This window comes from Heptranchias perlo, unplaced genomic scaffold, assembly GCF_035084215.1.
Source record: "Heptranchias perlo isolate sHepPer1 unplaced genomic scaffold, sHepPer1.hap1 HAP1_SCAFFOLD_143, whole genome shotgun sequence".
Classification (NCBI taxonomy): Eukaryota; Metazoa; Chordata; class Chondrichthyes; order Hexanchiformes; family Hexanchidae; genus Heptranchias; species Heptranchias perlo.
In genome coordinates, this window is record NW_027138678.1 from 95,642 (window position 1) to 101,787 (window position 6,146).

The following is a 6,146-nucleotide window of genomic DNA, read 5'->3' on the forward strand; positions in this document are numbered from 1 at the left end:
GATAGATGACAGACGGATAGATGGATGGTAGATAGATAGATGACAGACGGATGGATGGATGGTGGATAGATAGATGACAGACAGATAGATGGATGGTAGATAGATAGATGACAGACGGATAGATGGATGGTGGATAGATAGATGACAGACGGATGGATGGATGGTAGATAGACAGATGACAGACGGATAGATGGATGGTAGATAGACAGATGACAGACGGATGGATGGATGGTAGATAGATAGATGACAGACGGATAGATGGATGGTAGATAGATAGATGACAGACGGATAGATGGATGGTGGATAGATAGATGACAGACGGATAGATGGATGGTGGATAGATAGATGACAGACGGATAGATGGATGGTAGATAGATAGATGACAGACGGATAGATGGATGGTAGATAGATAGATGACAGACGGATAGATGGATGGTAGATAGATAGATGACAGACGGATAGGATGGATGGTAGATAGATAGATGACAGACGGATAGATGGATGGTAGATAGACAGATGACAGACGGATGGATGGATGGTAGATAGATAGATGACAGACGGATAGATGGATGGTAGATAGATAGATGACAGATGGATGGATGGATGGTAGATAGATAGATGACAGACGGATAGATGGATGATAGATAGATAGATGACAGACGGATAGATGGATGGTGGATAGATAGATGACAGACGGATAGATGGATGGTGGATAGATAGATGACAGACGGATAGATGGATGGTAGATAGATAGATGACAGACGGATAGATGGATGGTAGATAGATAGATGACAGACGGATAGATGGATGGTGGATAGATAGATGACAGACGGATGGATGGATGGTAGATAGATAGATGACAGACGGATAGATGGATGGTAGATAGATAGATGACAGACGGATAGATGGATGGTGGATAGATAGATGACAGACGGATAGATGGATGGTGGATAGATAGATGACAGACGGAAAGATGGATGGTGGATAGATAGATGACAGACGGATAGATGGATGGTGGATAGATAGATGACAGACGGATAGATGGATGGTAGATAGATAGACGACAGACGGATGGATGGATGGTGGATAGATAGATGACAGACGGAAAGATGGATGGTGGATAGATAGATGACAGACGGAAAGATGGATGGTGGATAGATAGATGACAGACGGATAGATGGATGGTAGATAGATAGATGACAGACGGATGGATGGATGGTGGATAGATAGATGACAGACGGATAGATGGATGGTGGATAGATAGATGACAGACGGATGGATGGATGGTGGATAGATAGATGACAGACGGACAGATGGATGGTGGATAGATAGATGACAGACGGATGGATGGATGGTGGATAGATAGATGACAGACGGATAGATGGATGGTAGATAGATAGATGACAGACGGATGGATGGATGGTGGATAGATAGATGACAGACGGATGGATGGATGGTGGATAGATAGATGACAGACAGATGGATGGATGGTAGATAGATAGATGACAGACGGATAGATGGATGGTGGATAGATAGATGACAGACGGATAGATGGATGATGGATAGATAGATGACAGACGGATAGATGGATGGTGGATAGATAGATGACAGACGGACGGATGGATGGTAGATAGATAGATGACAGACGGATAGATGGATGGTGGATAGATAGATGACAGACGGATGGATGGATGGTGGATAGATAGATGACAGACTGATAGATGGATGGTAGATAGATAGATGACAGACGGATAGATGGATGGTGGATAGATAGATGACAGACGGATGGATGGATGGTGGATAGATAGATGACAGACGGATAGATGGATGTTGGATAGATAGATGACAGACGGATGGATGGATGGTAGATAGATAGATGACAGACGGATGGATGGGTGGTGGATAGATAGATGACAGACGGACGGATGGATGGTAGATAGATAGATGACAGACGGATAGATGGATGGTGGATAGATAGATGACAGACGGATAGATGGATGGTGGATAGATAGATAGATGACAGACAGATGGATGGATGGTAGATAGATAGATGACAGACGGATGGATGGATGGTAGATAGATAGATGACAGACGGATAGATGGATGGTGGATAGATAGATGACAGACGGATGGATGGATGGTAGATAGATAGATGACAGACGGATAGATGGATGGTGGATAGATAGATGACAGACGGATAGATGGATGGTGGATAGATAGACGACAGACGGATGGATGGATGATCGATAGATAGATGACAGACGGATAGATGGATGGTAGATAGATAGATGACAGACGGATAGATGGATGGTGGATAGATAGATGACAGACGGATGGATGGATGGTAGATAGATAGATGACAGACGGATGGATGGATGGTGGATAGATAGATGACAGACGGATAGATGATAGATAGATGACAGACGGATAGATGGATGGTGGATAGATAGATGACAGACGGATGGATGGATGGTAGATAGATAGATGACAGACGGATAGATGGATGGTAGATAGATAGATGACAGACGGATAGATGGATGGTAGATAGATAGATGACAGACGGATAGATGGATGGTAGATAGATAGATGACAGACGGATGGATGTATGAAAGATAGATAGACGACAGACGGATGGATGGATGATAGATAGATAGATGACAGACGGATGGATGGATGATAGATAGATAGATGACAGACGGATGGATGGATGATAGATAGATAGATGACAGACGGATAGATGGATGGTGGATAGATAGACGACAGACGGATGGATGGATGATAGATAGATAGATGACAGACGGATGGATGGATGATAGATAGATAGATGACAGACGGATAGATGGATGGTGGATAGATAGACGACAGACGGATGGATGGATGGTAGATAGATAGATGACAGACGGATGGATGGATGGTAGATAGATAGATGACAGACGGATGGATGGATGATAGATAGATAGATGACAGACGGATGGATGGATGATAGATAGATAGATGACAGACGGATAGATGGATGGTGGATAGATAGACGACAGACGGATGGATGGATGATAGATAGATAGATGACAGACGGATGGATGGATGATAGATAGATAGATGACAGACGGATAGATGGATGGTGGATAGATAGACGACAGACGGATGGATGGATGGTAGATAGATAGATGACAGACGGATGGATGGATGATAGATAGATAGACGACAGACGGATGGATGGATGATCGATAGATAGATGACAGACGGATAGATGGATGGTGGATAGATAGACGACAGACGGATGGATGGATGGTAGATAGATAGATGACAGACGGATAGATGGATGGTGGATAGATAGATGACAGACGGATGGATGGATGGTGGATAGATAGATGACAGACGGATGGATGGATGATAGATAGATAGACGACAGACGGATGGATGGATGATAGATAGATAGATGACAGACGGATAGATGGATGGTGGATAGATAGACGACAGACGGATGGATGGATGATAGATAGATAGATGACAGACGGATGGATGGATGGTAGATAGATAGATGACAGACGGATGGATGGATGATAGATAGATAGATGACAGACGGATGGATGGATGGTAGATAGATAGACGACAGACGGATGGATGGATGGTGGATAGATAGATGACAGACGGATGGATGGATGGTGGATAGATAGATGACAGACGGATAGATGGATGATAGATAGATAGATGACAGACGGATGGATGGATGGTAGATAGATAGATGACAGACGGATAGATGGATGCTGGATAGATAGATGACAGACGGATGGATGGATGGTGGATAGATAGATGACAGACGGATGGATGGATGGTGGATAGATAGATGACAGACGGATAGATGGATGGATGATAGATAGATAGATGACAGACGGATGGATGGATGGATGATAGATAGATAGATGACAGACGGATAGATGGATGGTGGATAGATAGATGACAGACGGATAGATGGATGGTGGATAGATAGATGACAGACGGATAGATGGATGGTGGATAGATAGATGACAGACGGATGGATGGATGGTGGATAGATAGATGACAGACGGATAGATGGATGGTAGATAGATAGATGACAGACGGATGAATGGATGGTAGATAGATAGATGACAGACGGATAGATGGATGGTAGATAGATAGATGACAGACGGACGGATGGATGGTAGATAGATAGATGACAGACGGATGGATGGATGGTAGATAGATAGATGACAGACGGATAGATGGATGGTAGATAGATAGATGACAGACGGATGGATGGATGGTAGATAGATAGATGACAGACGGATAGATGGATGGTGGATAGATAGATGACAGACGGACGGATGGATGGTAGATAGATAGATGACAGACGGAAAGATGGATGTTGGACTGATAGATGACAGACGGATGGATGGATGGTAGATAGATAGATGACAGACGGATAGATGGATGATAGATAGATAGATGACAGACGGATAGATGGATGGTGGATAGATAGATGACAGACGGATAGATGGATGGTGGATAGATAGATGACAGACGGATAGATGGATGGTGGATAGATAGATGACAGACGGATGGATGGATGGTGGATAGATAGATGACAGACGGATAGATGGATGGTGGATAGATAGATGACAGACGGATAGATGGATGATAGATAGATAGATGACAGACGGATAGATGGATGGTGGATAGATAGATGACAGACGGATAGATGGATGGTGGATAGATAGATGACAGACGGATGGATGGATGGTGGATAGATAGATGACAGACGGATAGATGGATGATAGATAGATAGATGACAGATGGATAGATGGATGGTGGATAGATAGATGACAGACGGATGGATGGATGGTAGATAGATAGATGACAGACGGATAGATGGATGGTAGATAGATAGATGACAGACGGATAGATGGATGGTAGATAGATAGATGACAGACGGATGGATGGATGGTAGATAGATAGATGACAGACGGATGGATGGATGGTGGATAGATAGATGACAGACGGATAGATGGATGGTAGATAGATAGATGACAGACGGAAAGATGGATGTTGGACAGATAGATGACAGACGGATAGATGGATGGTGGATAGATAGATGACAGACGGATGGATGGATGGTGGATAGATAGATGACAGACGGATAGATGGATGGTAGATAGATAGATGACAGACGGAAAGATGGATGTTGGACAGATAGATGACAGACGGATAGATGGATGGTGGATAGATAGATGACAGACGGATGGATGGATGGTGGATAGATAGATGACAGACGGATAGATGGATGGTAGATAGATAGATGACAGACGGATAGATGGATGGTAGATAGATAGATGACAGACGGATAGATGGATGGTGGATAGATAGATGACAGACGGATAGATGGATGGTGGATAGATAGATGACAGACGGATAGATGGATGGTGGATAGATAGATGACCGACGGATAGATGGATGGTGGATAGATAGATGACAGACGGATAGATGGATGGTAGATAGATAGATGACAGACGGATAGATGGATGGTAGATAGATAGATGACAGACGGATAGATGGATGGTGGATAGATAGATGACAGACGGATAGATGGATGGTAGATAGATAGATGACAGACGGATAGATGGATGGTGGATAGATAGATGACAGACGGATGGTTGGATGACAGACGGCTGGATGGATGACAGACGGACGGACGGTTTCTCCTCGTTATCGATACGAGTGACCTGAAACTCTCGGAGTAAGATTGCTGTCCACATTGCGTGAGGCCGTTTCCAGATTGCTCCTGAAAGGACCCGTCTTTCAATCGCATTAAACACTGAATGCTAATTAAAAGATCATCGTAATCCAATCACCTCTTACTTACCTGACCTGATCGTTATACGGCCTGCCAATTGGCCACGAGCCGCGTGGACCAGTATCGCCTCCCCCGCTTTTGTCTGATTGGTTCTAATCTTGGCGGCCCTCTGCCCTTGACCCCCTCTCTCCCGCCCCACGCCCCCTTTCAATTAACAACGAAACAGTCTGTTGATTATCGTCACTGCAGTTCACCCGCAGAGGCCGGCTATCTCTCTGCGCGGGGCGTCTGGGATATTCGTGGAAGGGGAGTTTATCAGCATTTGGTGCTCAGCGCC